Genomic DNA, 23,687 nt, shown 5'->3' with positions numbered 1-23,687 from the left:
GTCAATGCTGTGGTAAAAGCTAGCTTCTTCCAGCTTCGGACGATAGCTAAAATAAAACCATTCCTCCAGTTTGATGACCTCGAAAAGATCATCCACACATTTATCTCCTTCCGCCTCGATTACTGCAACTCCCTTTACACTGGCATCAGCCAATCTTCCCTGTCCCGCCTGCAACTGGTCCAAAATGCCGCAGCGAGACTCCTGATGGGCTCCCGAAAAAGAGACCACATCACCCCAATTCTGGCCTCTCTCCACTGGCTCCCTGTGTGGTTCCGAATAAATTTCAAGATCATTCTTTATGTCTACAAAGCCCTTAACGGGCTTGCCCCCACCTACATCAAAAGTCTGCTTACCCACCACACCACCTCCAGGTCCCTCAGATCGACCGACTTGGGGTTACTGAACATCCCGCGGTCTAGGCATAAGCTCAGGGGCGACCGCGCCTTTGCAGTTGCAGCTCCTAGACTGTGGAACAGCATCCCTCTTCCCATCAGAACTGCCCCCTCCATCGACTCTTTTAAGTAGAGACTTAAAACTCATCTTTACTCTCAAGCCTTTCTTGACGTCCTCTGAGGGAGGGTTATATGTATTTATTTATGTATGTACTTAATCTATGAACCAATGTTGTATAACGTTAGTACCTCCACCAATGTAAAGCACTTTGGACAACGAGAGTTGTTTTTTAAATGTGATATAGAAATAAAAGTGACTTGACTTGACTTGACCTTAAAGGCAGTCGATAGCTCAATTGTGGAAGGAGTTTCCTTGGAGCGCAGGAGGATGAGGGGTGAACTTATGGAGGTGTACAATATCATGAGAGGAATAGATCAGGTAGACACACAGAGTCTCTTGCCCAGAGTAGGGGAATCAAGAACAAGAGGGGAAAAGATTTAATAGGAACCTGAGGGGTAACTTTTTCACACAAAGGGTGGTGGGCGTATGGAATGAGCTGCCAGAGGAGGTAGTTAAGGCAGGTATTATCACAATATTTGAGAAACATTTAGACAGGTACATGGAGATGATAGGTTTAGAGGGATATGGGCCAAACGCAGACAGGTGGGACGAGTATAGATGGGACATGTTGGCCAGTGTGGGCAAGTTGGGCCGAAGGGTCTGTTTCCACGTTACCCTATGACTATGACTGAATGAGTTGCAATTCTAATTAGTCCAATCATAACTTTAAATCTGCATAACAAGTTTTTCCAGCTGGTGTCGTTATATAATAGCCCTAACCCTGGTTTCATTCCTCAGTTTAGGAATGTTTGAACTGTTGCATCAGTCTTGTCACCCTTAGTATGAATAGCTAACAGCCCAGATTCGTGACCAGCAGATACTGTTTGTTTCTTGAGTTTCATTGCCTATCGGGAATTCATTTACCAACTAAGTTATTTAATAGGTTTGCGACTTGAATCTTTCACTTACTGGGTTTATTTTGCTAGCAAGTTAGACGTTGCAAAAGGAACCAAAGGGAAACATGAGATAATTAAAGCTAAAGCCTGCAGGCCAGCTGCCTCCTTTTTATAAGATTTTCTTAAGAAAAGCATTCTTTCACATGTACAGTAGTATTTATTTCCACAGAGATTTAAAAAAATCAGGCTGCTGGAATATCAATTCAATACCCAGTGGAAATACAAAACCTCAGATAAACGTGGAGCTCCAAAATAACAATCAACAAAATGTTTATATAAGCAATTGAAATATAAACCAGAATTTTCAATTAAAACCAGGCTAGCCAACTATACAATGCAAATATGAAATTACTTTGTTGCATCCTAATGGGCTTTTAGAAGCATTTTACTTTTAATTGTTATGTTTTTTCAAACAATAATAATAATTTAATATAATTAGTCTGATAGATATGATTTTAAAACAATAAGGATCAGGTATAACATTTTAACCTTATTCAATATTTTCCTGTGATGAGACATGGTTGTGGGATGGAACTGATTGCAGTGTTTTAGCCATTATACTGATATACTTCACTTTTTCAGGCTGGCTTTTTGCTGAAAATGCAGCATCATTCAATTCATTTTTATAACAGACATCTGCTGAACATGTGACTGGACATGAGAGTCATAAAGACATGGATCTGCGGCATGGTGGCGCAGCAGTAGAGTTGCTGCCTTAAAGCGGCAGAGACCTGGACTTCATCCTGACTACAGGTGCTCTGTGTACGGAGCGTATGCTTTCTCCCCATGACCGCGTGGGTTTGCTCCGGGTGCTCTGGTTTCCTCCCACGCTCCAAAGACATACAGGTTTGAAGGCTAATTGGCTCAGTAACATTGTAAGTTGTCCCTAGTGTGTGTAGGACAGTGTGCGGGATTGCTGGTCGGTGCAGACTCGGTTGGCCGAAGGGTCGATTTCCATGTTGCATCTAAACTAAACTAAACTAAACATTATTTTATAAAGTTGCATATTCAAACCAAAAGCAGGTGGGTGGTGGTCCAGACTGATGAAAGGCACAGAGAAACAGCATTAACGGTGTCAGGCATAAACAGAAAAAACAGGATCAGCAGTAGGCCACTCAGTCCATTGAGCCTGTTCTGCTCTTTAGGAAGATCATAGCTGACCCATACTTCACCTCAACCCCACCTTCCCATTCTCATCCTAGATCCCTTGTACTTGGGTGTTTGGCAATTTCCACCGTAAATATATTCAATGATTCTGCCTTCACAGTTCTCTCTGATAGAGATATATGACATTCTGAGGTAAAATAATTCCTGCTCATCTTTGACCTAAATGGATGCGCACTATTGGGAACCCACCTCTATACTTCTGGATACTCATCACATCCACCTGTTGACCTCTCCCAGAATCTTACATGTTTAAATGAGAACACTTCACATTATTTTAAAATCCAATTAGTACAAGCCATACTGCTCCAATTCCTGTCGTACATCTACTCCTTAAACCCATGAATCAACCTGATGAAACCTCCCTGCATTGCTCCTTTAATACCATTCCTTAACAATGGAGATCTGCAATACTGATGGAGAATGCAATACTGATGGTGCCATTTCACTCATGCTCACTAAACTTGCATCAAAACGTTATCTAACATTCCATTAGCCTTTCTAATTACATCCTGGAGCTCTATGCTAACTGTATGTTTCACATGCTATGACCTCCAGATCCTTTTGCATTGCAGCATTTTCTAATCTCACTACATTTAAGTAGTAAATTCTTCCTTTCTGTCAATAGTTTCACATTTTCCCAACATTACATGCATGTTCCATCTACCTGTCTATCATTTAACATTTCAACTTCCCTTTTAGACTCTTTATGTCCTTCTTGTAATTTGTTCACCCACCTATCTTTATATCATAAAGCAGTAGGCATTGCTTTATACCTTTTGGTTTACCAGCCTTGGAGGGCATCTACCACACATGGTGCCTCAGGAAGGCCGTCAGCATTCACAAAGACTCCTCACACCCTTGTAATGGACTGTTCCTTCCTTCCGGCAGACGTTACAAGGTCTTCTACGCCCGCACCTCCAGACTCAGGAACAGCTTCTTTCCCAGAGCTATAGCTGCTCTGAACCGGCCCTGCTGAGTGCCCCCCACCCGCACGGACTGTCTCCCTCGGATGGTCACGTCGCACAGACACATCTGCACTTTAGTCTGTTTTGACTATTTTACTGTTGTAATGTTCTTTGTACAAACCATGTTCTCAGGGTATCTAAACCTAAATTTTAGTAGTTACTTAAGTTATGATGTCGGATAGAAGCTGCATACCCAAATCTCGTTGCACTTATGTGCAATGACAATAAAATATATTATTATTATGTGCAATGACAATAAAATATATTATTATTATTATTATTATTATTATTATTATTATTACATTTCCTTTAAATTTATAACCCACACTTTTTAAACAAAACCACCAAGAGGTGAATTTTCAAAATAAATCTCCCATTAAGGGATTCTTCCAATTCAATTAACAGAAAATCAGCGGAAATTTGAGAAAAATGGTGCAAAGTGACAGAATGTGTTTTGCTCCCAGAACATACTAATTGATAGCCCACTACTGCTTTGCTCAACTGGTAGCAGATTGGTCTGAATAACAGCATATAATTCAGACTGTCATTTCAGCTTCATGCACGTAAATGCCGGAGGGCCTGCTTTTGGAGCATTTAAATTACTAGTTAAGATGCAAGCAATATTCTGTGACATCTTTTAATCAGCAACACCAAGAGAAATTCTAGAATGAATGTAATGATTTGGAGCAGTCCACAGCCAGTTACTGAAGAACAATGAAACAAGTAGCAGGCTGGTGTTGAGGCTTTCAAATATGTGGGCCCAGGGACCAGGGCAAGGGCTTGAAGTCAGGATAACGTGTAGCCAGGAAATGGGATTTCTGAGAATCCTGCAGTGGAAGAATGAAGGGATGGATTGTCTGGGGATAAGGGAGGAGGGTAGGATAGAATGCGAGCTGAAGACAGGGAAAATATAAACTATATGCAAACTTTGCTATGACAGTAATATATAATGTAATGTTGGCAGAATAATGACTTTGAACATCCATGTCTTTCATGCCAGAGACCCAGAAGTGAAAGAGACAAAGTTCTCTGTCTCTACTCTTATCTCTGTCACTATCTATATTTTAATCTGTTACTCTGGAAAACAGTTCAAATGTAATTGAAGCAGTTGCCAGCAGTAAAAGTCATAAAGATGCAGCAGGGGACAATTTGCAGGATAGGAGACGGGAAGAGATCACTTGGCAGAGAAAGTAATGCAGTCTTAAAGAAACACGCAGTTTAAAATTGTAGTCAGTTTTGGTATTCAACTTTTGGTTCATGCAGAATAAACAAAACAGGATTGATTTTATTATCGAGAATTAAACTTAAGAATCTATAATAGACATTTCAACAAAAAAACAAGTACATAAAATCCACCATATACTTAGATATCGCAGAATCAACAGATGATATGCCAGTCAAGAGTCAAGAGTGTTTTATTGTCATATGTCCCAGATAGGACAATTAAATTCTTGCTTGCTGCAGCACAACAGAATATGTAAACATAGTACATAACGTGAGAAAAAAAGTTCAGTGCGTATATATACACACATGCACACATACTCATTAAATAAACAAAATATAGTGCAATAATAATAATAGTCTGTTGTAGTTCAGAGCTTATATGTTGTCGTGTTTAATAGCCTGATGAATGTAGTGAAGAAACTGTTCCTGAACCTGGACATTACAGTTTTCAGGCTCCTGTAAACTGTAGCTGTCATATTAATCATTCATCAAATCCCCTATCTGCTCTCTCAGGTCACCTTATAGGACCACAAGGTACTACTTCCCACACTGATAAAACAGCATGTGTGCTATCCCTGATTCATCATTCAGTCAATGAAAAGAAGGAATTTGCTGGTGAATCTCAGATGTTACCTTCATAAGTGCCTGCAATGCTCAGCTTTCTCTGGGGACGTTGGCAGCCTCCAGGTTGGTCGCTTAGCCCCATCAGCAGACCACTGGCTGCTGTCTGACACCGGCCTCCACTTGTTCAACAGTGGATCACAGATTTCCTGAACTCCTCAGAACTTCCATTCAGCTAGATCTGCAACCACATTTATTTGAATGAACAGGAATAACTGCAAGGAAGGACGGTCAAAATAAGGCAAATTAAATTTCTTGTTAAGTAATTCTGCATAATTACTTTTTATTTTGTTACAGCATTTGAGCAATTAAAAATACATTTCAGCGCCCTTGAATTCTTCAGGGATTTTCAGAAGCCTTGAAGCAATTAGGGATATTCAGAAATATTTATAATGCGATCCCACCCTTAAGAAGTGTTCAGCGTGTAGCTTTAACTTGATGCATGTTGGACTGCATGTTGACGACTTTCAAGAAGGGGTGTTTTATGTAACTCTATCTTTGCTACTTGCCTCTGAACAGCAACACAAACGTATTGGGTGGATCGCTGTAGCTACAGGACCTTGCCGTTTAAAATCTAGGCTTGCCTTCAGCAAGTTCAGGCTGCTCAATACAAACCTGTTATGAATATTCACCTTAGGCATGACAGAGTGAGACAAGCCATTTTCAAAAAATTCAGGGTATTATTTGGTCCTAGGCATGTTAAAACTGGTGTTTATGGGAATTTTCTGTGTGCAAATTTACTGCTGTGTTTCCTACATTAAAACACTGACTATACTTTAAGACAAAAATCAATGTTTTTTTCTATAAAAATATGTGGAACTTGCAGTCATAATATAAATGCAAGTGTTTCCTCAAAATATTTCAAAGCTTATCAAGATTTATGTTTTTATTAAAGTGATTCCAAGGATAAGCATCTTCTGTAATGTTCAACAGCAGTTAAAAGCATTCTCCTTTGAGGAAAGAGGGTTAAGAGAAAATTTAATGCTGGTCTTCAAAGTTATGAAGGGTTTTAATATAACAACATAAGAAGAAACAATTTCTATTGCCAAGAGACCTGTTAAGCAGCGGAAAGGGATTATTTTGGCTTGTATGTTTTCATAATCTTGAATTTGTTGCCAGAAAGGTTGGAAGCAGCAGATTCAATAAATAATTTTCAAAATGGAATTTGTTATTGAAAAGCAAATTTATAAGAATGAATGAACAAAGTAGTGGGACCAATTAGATAGCTCTTTCAAAGCGGTAGGCACAGCCAATTTCAGCCAAACAAGTTCAGTCTCCTGAGCTGTGTGATTTTCAACAGCAAATTGCCAAGAGAGTAATCAGAAGGGGGGTAAAAAGAGTGAAAGAATAAGTGAGACAGATAAAGAAGAGAGTTATGCGGGGGGGATTTCCAAACTAAGGATCTTTACGATTAAAGGCAAAGCTGCCAATAACTAATTAATTACAATGACAAATAAATGTAATTAAATGTCATTATTTAATTGATTCAACTACTTACTATGTAGAAAAAAAATAGTTAACTTGTTCATCCTTTCCTTTTGAGACATTCCTGCAAAATAGCCTTCCAGATGCTGGAATAGAGGGTAGGGAATATAATTCTGATACTTTGGTGAGGTTGCTCTTTATCTTTATCTGAATACTATGAAGGTAATTATGCTTAAGTGAAATATAATCTGATTTATTTGAGATTTCCAGTAGTTTCAGGAGTTTTTTCCTACTATTTTAGTTTAGTTTAATTTAGATACAAAGCATGGAAACAGGCCCTTCGGCCCACCCAGTCCATACCGACCAGCGATCCCCATGGACTAACATTATCCCACACACTAGGGCCAATTTATCATTTTTACCTATTGGTTGTACTAGAGCTACACAAAGGTGAGGTTTGGTTGCAGCTTGCATTGTAGTGGAGGTCCACTGGAGGTCTACACTACTAGTGCAGTTGTATAGTCTGGTCAGCACAAAACAGGCAGGAAGTGATTGCACTGTTGAGTGGAGGGGAGATTTATGAGGATTTTCCCAGTGGTAAATTTTAGCTTTCACAAAAATTGGATAAACCTGGGTTGCATTCTTTGAATGAGTGGAAGCAGAGATGAGAGTTAATTGATTTATATAAAATTATTACTGAGATGGAGAATGGAACTTTCCAGCCTTTACCATTCCATTAACAATGCTTGTTTCCTGATTGATGAGAGTGTTGGTAAACACACAAGGACTGAAAGACTCCAAGCTGTTCTTGGTTCCAGCACCTCCTGCACACTAGTGCCAAGGGTAAATGAGTCCTATACCTTGTGTAGATACTAATGAGTGAACTGACTGTTAACTTTAAGGTAATGGGCAGCTCCAGGGCTGAAGCCTAGATGTACACCTCATCTCACAATACAGACACAGACCTGTAGGAGGCAGTGCACGTGATCTATCACCTGTTGGATATTAATAGAGATAAAAACCATCAAGTAGTGACTTAGGATGACCTGCAATTTGTGGGAATCCCAGAGTCTTTCCTGCTGTTCTGTGTTGCTAACAGAGAAAATGATTTGAACAAACACAACATCAGTTAGCTGCCCAACAACAGATTGACCAATGTTTTCATCTTTGGTGGGCTGGAGAAACTGGAAGCAAAGACAATGGGGATGGAAAAAATGTTAACTGCATTATTGATGCAGTGCTCTCTGTAGATGTGGGGTCCGTGCCTTGTTGCAAGAGAAAATAGTATTGTCTTACTGCCTCCTTAAAGTAGTTTATTCTCCATTAACTGACCCACAGCTATTTTGGCCTCCATGCCCTGTAGGTGCCAGAGCCTGTAATGAATTGCAACATTCTTTTCTCCTCATATTTGGCCTCCCTTCAGCTCATTTCCTCCAGAGTCCACTGTGCCACAGAGATAGCACTTTCAATTCAAAGTCGGGAGATTGTGATTTTGTGAGAACACATGAGCCAGCCCCACATTCCGCTACAGTACCTGGACAGTTTGCTCTTGCAGTTGTGACCCATCAAGGTCTCATTTGGTCTCTTAGGTTTTCTGAAAAACATTTCATGCCATGAGCTGGGTGTGCTCTCAATCAACTTCACCAAATATTCACTTCACAGTCTGAAGAAGGGTTTCGACCCAAAACTTTGCCTATTTCCTTCGCTCCATAGATGCTGCCTCACCCGCTGAGTTTCTCCAGCATTTTTGTCTACCTTCGATTTTCCAGCATCTGCAGTTCCTTCTTAAACAAAAGTCTGAGTCCAGGTTGTCTGCAAAGTGTCCCATATTGCAATTCCTAGATATCCATGCTTTGCAGAGATGCATTTATGTTTCTCCTCACCAATTATTACTTCCTTCAGCCTCAGGGGAACTGACAAAAAGACCCTAATTAAAACTGTTCTGCTGCCAGTATCCTTTAAGAGCTCAGGACATTGTACATTGTACACTCTTTAGAAGATCTTTAAAATAACCTAAGTGGCCAAACTGCCTGAAGGCGAAAAGAAAAGTGCTTCCCAGACCAGCGTTTCAACTGAGGGTCTCTTAGATTACCTGGGAAATGGCTGTTTCTGTCTTCTGCTAACAATAATTAGAAGAAAGATTGAGAAACCGGCGTCAAGAAAGGTAAGGGCTAAATTACAGCAGGAGCTAGGAAAGACTAACAAATTTCTTGCTCATTACCAATCGATGCATTGGCTACTCAAGTCAAATCACAACAGAACACATCAGATTTTCAGCAGCATGTTTGCAGCTGTTTTATTTCATTTTACAGCTATAAATGGGCAAAAGTCAAACTCAAGTTGACCTCTATGAGTGAGGATAGTTGTGGAGAGGCAGTGAGAGGGTGCAAGTAAGATGGTAGAAAGAATGGACACGTTCTCCAGCCATTTTGCAGATGCTCAGGCTGAGCCCAATGGCAGGATCTCAGCCCCTTCATTGTGAAACATTCACACAGTCCTCAATAGTTTCAATGGATTTAGTTATATTTTTGACATTTCTTGCCTTTCTTCTGTGGAATACTCAGATGCCCCAAAATGGGTCACTATGAAATGTCAACTGGTCATTTGCCCTTGATTAGGGACATTCACTTTATACCCCATCATCTTATTTTAACATGCAATGGGAGACCAATATGCAACATTGAGACCATTGCATAAGTTCATAAGTGATAGGAGCAGAATTAGGCCATTCGGCCCGTCGTCTACTCCGTCATTCAATCATGTTGCATATTTAACCACAACTATGCTTATTTGCGGTGGGTTTGAATATCTTTAAACATTTATTAATTTAACATTGATCACTCTTGGTATTTAAAGAAATCCTGCACTATAACACAAAATATTTTCCAGCTGGGTCCAGATGCCATCTCTGTGCAGAAAACAAATGAGATTGAGACGATCTGAATGATCTGAATGAGCTTAAGATAGTGAAAGGTAAAGGAACATTGCCCCCACTAAAACAATAAACAGATGAGCAGCGAAACAAATGTGCAAGTAACCCCACTGCTGGTATGCAGCTGCAGAATGTGTAACATAAACAAAATAGCTCATTGTTGCGGGTGGGGAAATTCCTTACAGAGAAAGAAATGTGTTGAGCTGCTGAAATGCTAAATGTATAGATTATTTGAGTTGTTACTGAAATGATTACCAGTTGATATATGTATATATTATGAAGTTATTTTGTACTGCCGATATAAACTGGTAACATCCCTCACAAGCCACATTTGTCCGGTGCACACGACAAAAAGAGTTATTTTCATTTCAACATATTAATTTGGCTCATTGTGTTTATCAATATCCTTGATTTTCTACGAACCTTTCTTTCCCTCTAATGTCCTACTAGAGTAAGTGGGACCCGTTGGGTCCCATATTTAAATGGGAGGGCTGGTCCCCCAACACCACATTCCACCTCTCCACCAATCCCAATATTGGTGACCAGTGGGGGGGTCTTTCTGGAGCGCTAATATGGGCGTTGTGGGCCGAAGGGACTGGTTTCAAGAGGGCTAGTATGAACATTGTGGGTCGAATGCAATCTTGGGCTGGCAGCTCAGTCACTCGGGCCTGGTGGGCTGGCAGCTAAGTCACTCAGGGCTAGTGGGCTGGCAGCCCAGTCACTCAGGGCTGGTGGGCTGGCAGATCAGTCACTCAGGGCTGGTGGGCTGGCAGTTCACTCACGACTATTCATTGAAATTCCATTCCAAGCAGCGTGCAAGCCAGCAAATTCAATTTCATAGCATTTCAAGCAGAGTGCAGGCCACCAAATTCAATTTCATAGCATTTCAAACAGAGTGCAGGCCACCAAATTCAATTTCATAGCATTTCAAGCAGAGTGCAGGTCACCAAATTCAATTTCATAGCATTTCAAGCAGAGTGCAGGCCACCAAATTGCCAAACAACTCATTGCATTGTCATTAAGGGCTAACAAATCATTTGTTACATTGCAGACTCACAGTTCATTTGATTCACGGCTTAGAATCACAGTTGTGGACTCTCCCTCGCGATCTTCCAGAGTGAATGATTCGCATCCAGGCATCCGGGGTTTTATAGTCCTGCCCCCCCGGAAGGGGCGTTACCTTCACCGTGGTGATTGACATGTGAGAGGACCAATCAGCTGATCTCAAGATGTTTTAAACACTCATAACTTTTTTATTTTTCATCGGTTGGAAAAATCCTCGGGGCTGCCTCAGCGGGGGCGGACTGTGAGTAAGATGGTCAAAAGTCATAGCGATATATGGTAGCATTTTCTCTAAAATCAAGATACAGCACAGACAGGAAGTGATCAAGATGAGACTTTTAGTTATATAGATGGAATGTGAAGTGATCAATGTGGAAACGGAGACTATACAAAAACTTGAAATCTCTGCATTTTCTCTAGTTTTATTTTAGCAGTGATTTTAGCATTTTACTTTTACTGGGCACTGTTAAGTGAACAAATTAACCTGTGGAATTGTGACTGCTGTTTTGCTCACGCCTGTTTAGTTGTGGACCACTAAGGTTGTGCTGTTGCCTGGTTACACAAATCAATTTACATGATGTGGTTTGAAACCCTAACCCCTCTCTCTTTCCCGTGCTTCCCGCCCCACCCCCCATCCCTGCACGCACACATTTCTCCCACCATGTCCCACCCCCACAGTTAAAGGCTGCTTATCATTTGTTATCCTAAACCCACACTAGAAAAGAGACATAAATACCAAGTGAAGTAAATGTCAATGGAGGCACCTAGATGGGCAATTAATGTGCAATTAAAGCTGTCACCATAACTTGTCAAATCAAGCTACCAAGTCAAGAACAGAAAAAGCAATTAATTCTTAAATTAATTAGCTGTATGTTATTCACAAATAAAAATGCACAGGCACAATATTGCAAACAATGGAGAATACCTAGTGTTTTAAGCCTGTTACTGATGCACTGACACATCTTACACTTTTGTAAAGAAGCTCCGCATGATAGGCTGCTCTGGAAAGCTAGGTCACATGGGATCCAGGGAGCTAACTGGATATAGGATTGGCTTCATGGTAGGAAGCGGAAGGTAGTAGTGGAAGGTTATTTATCGGACTGAACGCCTGTCCCTCTGTTGCCCTTCAGGTTCCTATAAATTCTTTCCCCTCTCACCTTAAACCTATGTCCTCTGTTTCATGATTCCCCTAATGCTGTGGGCATGAACATTGAATTCACCCAATTTTGTTAGCCCTTGCTGTCTCCTCCCCTTCCTATCTCTCCCTCAGCCCTCAGGCTCCTTCTCCTCCTTTTTCCTTTCTTCTCCCCCCCCACCCCGGTTTCGGCCCGAAACGTTGCCTATTTCCTTTGCTCCATAGATGCTGCTGCACCCGCTGAGTTTCTCCAGCATTTTTGTGTACCTAAAAGACTCAATACCCTGACCAATGAAGAGCAATGCACCAAAAGCCTTTTGACCACTCTATCTACCCGTGACACAGTTTTCAAGGAACTACTGTATGTACCTGCACTCCTGGATTCCTCTGTTCTACAAAACTCCCCAGTGCTGCCATTCACTACGAAGGTCCTGCCCTGCTTTGACTTCCCAAATGCAACACCACGCACTTATCTGCATTAAACTCCGTTAACCATTCCTCATTAACCATTTGTCCAACTGATCATAATCCTGCTGTAATTTTAGATAACAATCTTTGTTATCTATGACACAACCCACTTTAGTATCATCTGCAAACATAATAATCTTGTCTTCTACTTTCTCATCCAAATTGTTGATATGAACCATAAACAGCAATAGCCCTATACCAAACCCTGAGACACACCACTAGCCACAGACTTCCAGTCCAAAACACAGCCTTCCACCATCTGTGTGCGGACGTGGCGTCGAAGGACGAGAAGCCGAAGCGAAAAAGTGGAAACCAAATAACCGAATGGAAACGTGCCGAAAAGCCAAATAACCGAAAGGGCACATCGCCGAAAACCCTGAAGAAACGTTGCCTATCCCATGTGACCTAACTTTCCAGAGCAGCCTATCATGCGGAATATTATCAAAAGCTTTGCTGAAGTCCATATAGACTATGTCTATGGCTCTGCCCTTGTCAATCTTCTTAGTTATTTCTTCAAAATCAGATTTCTGAGATATGATCTCTCACACACAAAGCCATGCTCTCTATCCCTGATTAACCCCTGTATTTCCAAAAGCATGTACATTTTATCCCTCAGGATCTTCTCTAGTAACTTTGCTGACACCGTTGTTCGGCTTACTGGTCTCTCATTCCCAGGTTTTTTTCTTTGCAGCCGTTCTTGAATAGAGGCACAACATGATTTGACTATCTTGTATCTTCTTTACAGAAGTGTAAGATGTGTCAGTGCATCAGTAACAGGCTTAAAACACTAGGTATTCTCCATAGTTTGCAATATTGTGCCTGTGCATTTTTATTTATGAATAACATACAGCAAATTAATTTAAGAATGAATTGCTTTTTCTGTTCTTGACTTGGTAGCTTGATTTGACAGCTTTAATTGCATATTAATTGCCCATCTCGATGCTTCCATTGACATTTATTTCATTGGCATTTATGTCTCTTTTCCAGTGTGGGTTTAGGATAATAAATGAGCAGCCTTTAACTGTGGGGGTGGGACATGGTGGGAGAAATGTGTGCGTGCCGGGATAGGGGGTGAGGCGGGAAGCATGGGAAAGAGAGGGGGGTTGGGGTTTCAAACCGCATCATGTAAATTGATTTGTGTAACCAGGCAACAGCACAACCTTAGTAGTCCACAACTAAACAGGCGTGAGCAAAACAGCAGTCACAATTCCACAGGTTCAGTTGTTCACTTAACAGTGCCCAGTAAAAGTAGAATGCTAAAATCACAGCTAAACTAGATAAAATGCAGAGATTTCAAGTTTTTGTATAGTCTCAGTTACCACATTGGTCACTTCACATTCCATAGGACATTAGAGGGAAAGAAAGGTTCTTAGAAAATCACAGATATTGATAAACACAATAAGCCAAATTGACATGTTGAAATGAAAATAACTCTTTGTGTAGTGTGCAGTGGGCAAATGTGGCTTGTGAGGGATGTTACCAGTTTATATCGGCAGTACAAAATAACCTCATAATATATCCATATATCAACTGGGAATCATTTCAGTAACAACTCAAATAATCTATACCTTTAGCATTTCAGCAGCTCAACACATTTCTTTCTCTGTAAGGAATTTCCCCACCCGCAACAATGAGCTATTTTGTTTATGTTACACATTCTGCAGCTGCATACCAGCAGTGGGGTTACTTGCACATTTGTTTCGCTGCTCATCTGTTTATTGTTTTAGTGGGGGCAATGTTCCTTTTCCTTTCACTATCTTAAGCTCATTCAGATATCATTCAGATCGTCTCAATCTCATTTGCTTTCTGCACAGAGATGGCATCTGGACCCAGCTGGAAAATATTTTGTGTTGTAGTGCAGGATTTCTTTAAATACCAAGAGTGATCAATGAGAAGTTAGTAAATGTTTAAAGATATTAAAATCCACCTCAAATAAGCATAGTCATGGTTAAATATGCAACATGATTGAATGACGGAGTAGACGACAGGCTGAATGACCTAATTCTGCTCCTATCACTTATGAACATATGTAATGTCTCAATGTTGGTCTCCCATTGCATGTTAAAATATGATGATGGGGTATAAAGTGAATGTCCCTAATCAAGGGCACATGACCAGTTGACATTTCATAGTGACCCATTCTGGGGCATCTGAGTATTCCACACAAGTAAGGCAAGAAATTTCATAAATATAACTAAATTCATTGAGCTCTCACTATTGAGGACTGTGCGAATGTTTCATAATAAAGGGGAGGTGGGATCAAGTCAGCAGGAGTTGACAGCATTACAGGGCTACCTTTGGTCTCCGCCCACTCATTGTGGCCTCTTCCACGGCCCCTGACCTCCAGCACTCAGCCCCAAGCTCTCCTTACTCCCTCCTGCCAATCATATCAGGACCCATTGCCTCGCTAGATCTCCAGTCATAGACAACTTTGCTTCCACTCTCGCTCCCGACCCTGCTTTTCTCACAGCTCCGATTACGACAGTCCATCTCCGGGCAGCCCGCCCACTGCCTTGTGTGGCACCTGGAGCCTCCCCGACTGGTGAGCTTCCTTGCTTCATTAGTGCACTCCGCTGTGCACCGGGACTAATAAAGATCAGTATTTCCGTGAGTCCCTTTGAAATAGCAGTGATTGACAGGAGACTTTCAGCTCTGAAGGTAATGACCTTCAAAGCAATGGAACAGATAGATATTAAGGGGAAGGGATCATAAAAGGCTGTTTTAACTCTTTTAAGAGCAGCCACTCTATTGCCGTGCTTTTGATCATGGGGAATGGCCTTCTAATGGTCAAAGAGGAAAGATGGTATTGAAGAGAAGTTGAAAAGTTTGATAATAATTGGATAAATAAACAAACGATCATTTTAATTTTCTACATTTTCTTTCTACTTTTTTCCATTAATTTCATACAAATATAATATAGGGAGGTTGCACGGCAGTCGGGTCACGACCCGTGACCCATACGGTTGCTACGCTACGCCAACTGGAGTACACGCGATGAACTGCAGGTAAGCACTGACCATTGTTTCCAGCGTAGCGAGCCCGTTAAAATCCGCTGAAATGGTCAATTTATGCGCTGTAAATAATTATGGAAATCGGGAAAAATAATATTTTTGCATGTAAAAACCCACTTCAGAACCATGGACGATTTTAAAATTTTACAGCCAGATTTATCACTTCTGAAACTTTTTAGATACTAAAGGAATCAAGAAAAAACACAAATAATGCCTTACTGTTGATGAAATGCAGTGAGCAAACGTGATAATTCCCAATATTTTCAATCTCGATATCTGCACGGCCAATGTTCGCCAAGCACTTTAGCTGTTGTTGTCCCTTCAGCTCTCGCTTCTCTTTACCTTCATTTCTCTTCACTTTTCGAATTCTGAAGTAGGATAGATGTTTCTCACGGTTACCCCAATTTCCACAATTATTTACAGCGCAAAAATTAACCATTTTGGCAGTTTTTAACAGGTAGGAAAGTACGCGTTTCGTGTATTATCAACATATACCGGAAGCTGCGATGTCCTCCAGATGGATTGAGCGGCTCCGTGCGTCAAGCCCTTTGACCTGGTGACCTTACGTGCAACCCCCCTATACTAACTAACTTTAACTTGGGGTAATTGATGCGGGCAGGACAGTAGACATTGTTTACAAGGACTTTGGTAACGATTTTCATCAAGGTCCATGCAATAGTTTGGTCTCAAAGATTAGGGCGTAAGTTCCGAAATTCATAGGTGATAGGAGAAGAATTAGGTTATTCAGCCCATCAAGGCTACTCTGCCATTCAATCATGGGTGATCTATCTTTCCCTCTAGACCCCATTCTCCTGCCTTCTGCCCGTAACCACTGACACCCAAACTAATGTACAAAACATTGGTAAGGCCTCACTGAGACTATTGGATAAATCAGTATGCCACACTACAGGAAGAACATTAACATTAGAGATTGTGCAGAAGAGCTTCACCTGGATGTTGCCTGGAACAGAGTGCTTTACTTATAAAGAGAGAATGGATAGGCTGGGTTTATTATCACTGGAATGTATGGGGCTGAGAGGTGACCTTATAGAGATTTATAAAATTATCAGGGGCATAGATAGGATAGATAGTCATAATCTTTTTCCTGGACTGGGGAATTCTAAAACCAGAGGTCATATGCTTGAGATGTGAGGGGGGGAGGGGGGGGGGGTAAAGGAGATCTGCATATCAGTTTTTTCACTGAACTGGTGGTTGAATGGAAGAGGTAGATCCAATCACAATATTTAAAAGGCGTTCAGAGAGCATTGGGATATGGGCCTAATATAGGCAAACGGAATTAGCATGGTTATGTTTATGGTTGGCAGGTAAGAGTTGTGGTTATTCTGTGCTGCCTAACTCTGTCTCAATGTTCTATTCCCTGAACACTAAACCTTGCCTTTGACTTACCCTTCATTCCACCTCCTGTCACCTTGCACTATCTTATCCTGCTCCTTCATTACTGACCTGACCTTATACCTCCTCCCTGTTTTAGGGTCTCGGTGGCTTTGACCCCGAGTCTCCAGCACTTGGCTGTTTCCACCATTCCCCTGCACTCCACTCTTCCTGCTCTTATCAAGTGCTTGACTGATCTGCAGTCTCTGGTTGTAATTACTTCCTCCCTGTTGAACAGACCCCACTGATTCAGCCACCTTTGATCTGCCTTTTCAAGCAGCATTTAATTTCTTTATTTGTATTTTTTATTCTCCTTTCCCTTCCAGCTTAACTTTTTCTTTCCTGGATCTCAGAACACTTTTTCCCATCTGCTGATCGTATTCAACTATCACTCTCGCTCGCTTTCCTCCAAACACTACTTTGATCTGTTAAGACTTGCAAAATCATTTTCCATTTGTTTCATGGCTGCATCTTTGACACAGTTTTATCACCCCCCCTCCCCCTCACCCACCCCTCACTCTCTCCTTCCTTTTTCCATTACATGCTTTCACTCAGCATCAAATAGACAAAGGCACAGCACGGGAGTGCACCAGGGACGACACACACAGACAAATAACACTGTAGACAAAACAAATCAGTGCATGAAGAGGGAAGCCGCTGGGCCCAGCCCTTGCTCATCCCCGAGGACCGGAGAACTGGAGAGGAGGGTGGAGGAAGTCCGCGACAAAGGACACAAGAACAAAAGGGATAGTAAGAGGAGCTGTGATCTTACCTTCTGCATCCTCAAGGTTGGCCACGGAGCACAAAATGGTGGCCTGGCACAGAGATGGACAACAGTTCACTGGCCGATCCGAATCAAGGCAATGTCTGCAATGAGCCTTAATGGCCAGTTGCAGCTTGGACTTTGACAACCTGGCGACTCTTGAATATGGTCTTGAAATAGTGGCCAATTTCTATACACTTTGTACTTAACCTGGTACAGTATTACAGTATTACTATACTGTGCTTCAGTATAGTCATAATTTACTGAACTGTATGCAAAAAAAAAAGAATTTAACCGCACCTCGGTACATGTGATAATAAAGAACCATTGGATTCTTATTGTGAACAAACACATAGCAGTCCAGTTATCATTCCGAGTTTTTATTTCTTCAAGCATTTTCTAGGCTCTAGGGATCACTGGTATGGCTAACATTTAGTAGCCATCCCAAGTTGCCTCTTAAGGTGGTAATGAGCCACCTTCTTAAACTCCTGCAGTCCATCCAGGGAGGGTACTTATGTAGTGCCATCAGGTAAACTGCTGCCAGATTTAGACATAATGACGATGAAGGTGAAATTGTTCAGATAAAATCTACAAGCTTTCACGATGTCTCGTCAAGCACCATAAATTAGATATGAATGCAAAGGTAAAAAAAAGTGGGAGTTATCTACAGCCCCCCAAACAGTAGCCTGGATATAGGGTGCAAGTTGCAACAGGAGTTAAAATTGCCATGTAACAAAGGTAATGACACTGTTGTTATGGGAGATTTCAATATGCAGGTAGACTGGGAAAATCAGGTTGGTTCTGGACCTCAAGAAAGGTAGTTTGTCGAGTGCCTCCCAGATGGATTCTTAGAGCAGCTTGTGCTGGAGCCTACCAGAGAGAAGGCAATTCTGGATTTAGTTGGCTAATGAACCTGATTGAATAAGGGAACTCGAGGTAAAGGAACCACTAGGAGGTAGTGACCGTAATATGATGTTTTAATCTGCAATTTGAGAGGGAGAAGATGAAATCAGAAATGTCAGTGTTGCAGTTGAACAAAGGGGACTATGAAGGCATGAGAGAGGAGCTGGCCAAGGTCGACTGGAAAAGGATCCTAGCAGCAGTGATGGTGGAACAGCAATGACAGGAATTTCTGGGCATAATCCAGAATATGCAGGATCATTTCATTCCAAAGAGGAAGACAGATTCTACGGGAGTAAGAGGCAACCGTGGCTGACAAGGAAAGTTAGGGATGGAATAAAACTAAAAGAAAAGGTGTATAACATAGCAAAGAGTAGCGAGGAGCCAGAGGATTGGGAAACTTTCAAAGGACAACAGAAGGTAACATAAAGGGCAATACTGGGTGAAAAGATGGAATACGAGGGTAAGCTGGCCAAGAATATAAAGGATAGTAAAAGCTTCTTTAGGTATGTTAAGAAAAAAAGATTAGTAAAGATAAATGTGGTTCCCTTGAAGGCAGAAGCAGGTGAAATTATTATGACAATGGCAATGGCAGAAGAGTTGAACAGGTACTTTGGTTCTGTCTTCACTTAAAGGGACTGTCCCACTGAGGCAACCTAATTGGCGAGTTTAGAAGAGTTTAGGAGAGTTTGAAAAAGTGTCATGTTGAAGACCTCCTTCGACCTCCTTCGACTATGTTGAAGACTAGCATCGACTAGCTTCGACTAGCTTCGGGAAAATTGGACATCGAATAGTGGAGAGTGAAGACTACCTCCTTCGATCTCCTTCAACCTCCCTTCGACTATGTTGAAGACTATCTATGACTACCTTCGACTACCTTTGATTACCTTCGACTTCCCTCGATTATCTATGAATAACATGCCGACCTACTATGACCAACCTCGACTAAACCTACGAGTAAAAAAAATATTGATTTTTTTCCACAGCGACCTTATTTTACTCGCGGGCATTTTGACCTTCATAATGAGAGGATTTGAGTATAGGAGTAAAGAGGTCTTTCTGCAGTTGTACAGGGCCCCAGTGAGACCACATCTGGAGTATTGTGTGCAGCTTTGGTCCCCTAATTTGAGGAAGGACATCCTTGCTAATGAGGCAGTGCAGCGTATGTTCACGAGGCTAATCCCCGGGATGGCGAGACTGTCATATGAGGAAAGATTGGAAAGACTGGGCTTGTATTCACTGGAATTTAGAAGGATAAGAGGGAAACCTATAGAAACGTATCTATACTATTACTAAAACTCTCATCTTGACCACTTCCGGTTTGCATTTTAAAAAATTTGCGCAAAAACGGTAGCCTATATCGCTAGGATGCTTTCGCGACCTTACTCACCGTTCTCCTCTTCTCCAAGCGCACAAAGTTTTGTTCCGATCGGTGAAAGATTAGAAAAGTTATGAAGCTTTAAAAAATCGTGAGATCAGCAGATTGGTCTTCTCGCCTGTCGTCACCATGAAAGCAACACCTCTTCCGGCACCCACGGAGAATAAAGCCCCGGAGGCGGGGCTGAGTCCGTGAGCAGCTTGTTAAGTTGAACTGAAAGCCTCTGAGTGAAGTCGTAGTGGGACTGGGACCGGGACTGGGACCTGCTGCGTGAGGCCGAAAGCTGAAGGTGTGGGGTGAGCAGAGAGCGAGCTGCGTCTGCTGCGACTACCCCCTCTTCCCCCACCCCCCCTTCCCCAACCCCCTTCCCCCACACCCCCTTCCCCCACCCCCCCCCTTCCCCCACCACCCCCTCCCCAACACCCCTCTCCCCCACACACCCCCTCCCCCACTCCCCCTCTCCCCCACACCTCCCGTCCTTCCCCCACACCCCCTCCCCCACATCCCCCCCCCCATGAGGGGAAATGAGCCGTGCCTGCGCTGTTAGGGGCTATGGGTGAGCTGTGGAATATTGCTTTGAGGGAACGGGTTGCGTTGGGGGAACAGATGAGTGGTGGAATATTGCGTTGGGGAATGGGTTGCGTTGGGGGGACGAGGCCTCCTGTGTGACTGGGACCCAACGGGTCCCACTTAGTCTAGTAAAATTATAAAAGGACTGGACAAGCTAGATGCAGGAAAAAATGTTCCCAATTTCGGGGGAGTCCAGAACCAGGGGCCACAGTCTAAGATTAAAGGGAATGCCATTTAAAAAACTGAGATGAGAAAAAACTTTTTCACCCAGAGAGTTGTGAATTTGTGGAATTCTCTGCCACAGAAGACAATGGAGGCCAATTCACTGGATGAATTTAAAAGAGAGTTAGATGGAGCTCTAGGGTCTCACGGAATCAAGGGATATGGGGAGAAGGCAGGCACGGGTTACTGATTACTGATGATTAGCCATGGTCACAATGAATGGCAGTGCTGGCTTGAAGGGCCAAATGGCCTCCTATTTTCTATGTTTCTAACCAGAGCAGGATCCATCAAAGGCAGACATCAATATTGAAATAAGCGGGAATGGGTCAAATGGCACTGCTCCCTTGGGAGTCAGCAGGGAACCAATGTTCTAAATGACCCTTCCAGTTGTGTTGGAAGCCATCCAGGAGATCTTTCATAGATGAAAATTCTCTTCAAGATAGATTCTAGATGATAATTATCATCAGCCGGGCCTGGGGCAATACAAGTGTCCTCTGAACAATCCTCTGCCAAGAGAGCACAGCTAAAGTGAAAGCAGCGACCTCTGACTTCAACAACAGAGAGAGAGACAGCCAAGTTGTTTTGGATGCAAAAGTCCAGATTCCTGATTCAAGCCTTTCGCTCCAGGCTAATTTATGACACAGATGATGAGTAGGAGTGAGAACATCTTTCAAGGAATGCAAACATGAAGCACCTGCTCTGGAGAGACTACAGCATTGATAAGGGCTACATGATTGAGTGTCTGTAGCAAGGATCTTGGAGCTCTGATATCATACAACAGCACCTGGAAATACAAGCCCACCCCTCACACTGGGAAATACAGGACCAGTTGCAGCAGAGTCAACACATCCCGGATTCACCCAGACAGCCACCCATAAAATGTTATGAAAGACATCAGGTGCCGCCAGCAATGGCTGCCTTACCAATGGTCTGTCCGTCCCTTCCTTCTTTGTGTTTTAATAGTATGTGTTAATTGTATGTTTTTAGTGTTCTTTAGCTTATGTGGGGGATGGGGAAAACCTTTCTAATCTCTTATCTTGACGGAGATGCGTTTTTTTCCGTATCGTATCTCCGTCCACACTGCAGCCTAACATCGAGGAGTTGCCAGCCTTTGCTGGAGATTGACTTTTGAGAGCTCCACCATGGAGAGCCCACGAGACTTTAACATCGCGGAGCCCGAACCACCGTGGGTGCTTGCAAACTTAACATCACGAAGCTTGCGGTCTCTGGTAAGAGACCGACTTCGGAAACTCCCAGCTGCAGGAGTTTCGACCCACCGACACGGGAGTTTCGATCGCCCCGACACAGGTGTTTCGACCCCCCGACACGGGAGTTTGGATCACCCCGACGCAGGAGTTTCGACCGCCCCGATGCGGGAGCTTCGATCGCCCTAACGCGGGACTTTCAATCGCTACGACGCGGGGACTTCGACCGCTGGTTGCGGGAGCTTCGATCACCCTGGCTGCGGGAGAATAAATAGGAAGAAGATTGGACTTTTTTTGTTTTCCATCACAGTGAGGAATGTGGGGAATCCGCTGTGGTGAATGTTTATGTTAACTCTTATGTAGTTGTTTGTCTTGTTGCTTTTTTTTTTCTTTCGTGTGGCTGTATGACAATTTGCATATCACTGCACCTTAATTCATGCACGTGACAATAAAAGATCTTTGAAACCTTTGAAGTTGATATATTATCCTTTGCTTATAATGACACAGGAGGCGACCCTTTGGTCCAGCAGGACTATTTGAGCTCCCAAGAGAGCTTACACATTTGCCAATGATATTATGAATGTAATTCTGTCCATTCTCTTTCATTCAAAGACATCAATTCACACCTAGATAGAATTTCACAAAGACTGGAGTTCCCCTGATGGATAGTTCATTCATAATACCATTCTACGGACTGGTTGTCTATTTGACTTTTGAAGCTTAACAATTGAACAAATTAGATTAGTTTAACAGATCAGATTAATTCATTCAATACAGACCATAGACTCAGTCTAAACTGGTCATTGCCTAGATAGTTTATTTCACAATTATTCACAATTATTCACGATTATTAACTGAGTAAAATTATAAATCCCACTGATTTAAAGCAGAACTGACCAGTTACCACCAAAGATCCTATAGCGGATCTTGCTATAGGATCTTTGGTTACCACAGTCTCATGGTCCCTCACAGTCCCTTAAGAGTTCTAAAGCAGTAAAAGTGGTTAAACATCATTGCTGAAATAATTTGCAACATAATGCTTAGGCAAGGATGCCTCCACCCACGGGGCCTGTTTATGATGTCTGCACAGTACTTTGTTGGGAAAAGATCCAATCATTCGTAAGCTTTGTGGAACACTCAGGCCATTAGGAGGCCATCTGGAGTAACCACATGGCAAAGGAGAGTTGGTTAGAGAGTACGTTTTATGTTCTTCCCCTAAAATAGAGCAACAGATACCTTAATAATCCTGCCTTGAATGGGGTTTATTTATAGAGTTTAAAAACATTAAACCCATGTATCAATCATAGCCTAGGCAACCACAGCAACACCTCAGGAGGTCCTGCACATGAACCTCTAGACCAACAGGCAAATTCATCCTGGGCATGTAAATAATCCTGATGAAGATATCCACCCCACACCATTCTCAATCATGGAATTCTGCATTTACAAAGAAGGCTCCCATTAATTCCACGAAATGAGGGCATGGTTGTGCTTGTGATGGTTGAGAGAGGTTGCAGAAGGTAAGTCTGCTAATATGTCCACATTACTCTGGGTCACGTATCCTCCGATAATGGAAGTATACTGTCACACACATTGTGGTCCTTTGAACTTCATTCAATCATATTTACCTCTGGTTACAAACAGTGCCAATATAACAGCACGGTTGAATCAGAGAACTAGGAAATCCTTTGAAATGATTGATAACAGTGGGAATGGTGCACAGAGTGAAACAAAATAACATAAAGCCTTTTACATTGATTATTCTGGAGAATGAAAAGACAGGGACAAAAACATGTATGAAAATTATTTTATTAATGGTACATACAGCGATACCTGGG

Source organism: Amblyraja radiata, chromosome 2, assembly GCF_010909765.2.
Source record: "Amblyraja radiata isolate CabotCenter1 chromosome 2, sAmbRad1.1.pri, whole genome shotgun sequence".
In the NCBI taxonomy this organism is placed as follows: domain Eukaryota; kingdom Metazoa; phylum Chordata; class Chondrichthyes; order Rajiformes; family Rajidae; genus Amblyraja; species Amblyraja radiata.
This window is presented reverse-complemented; position numbering follows the sequence as displayed.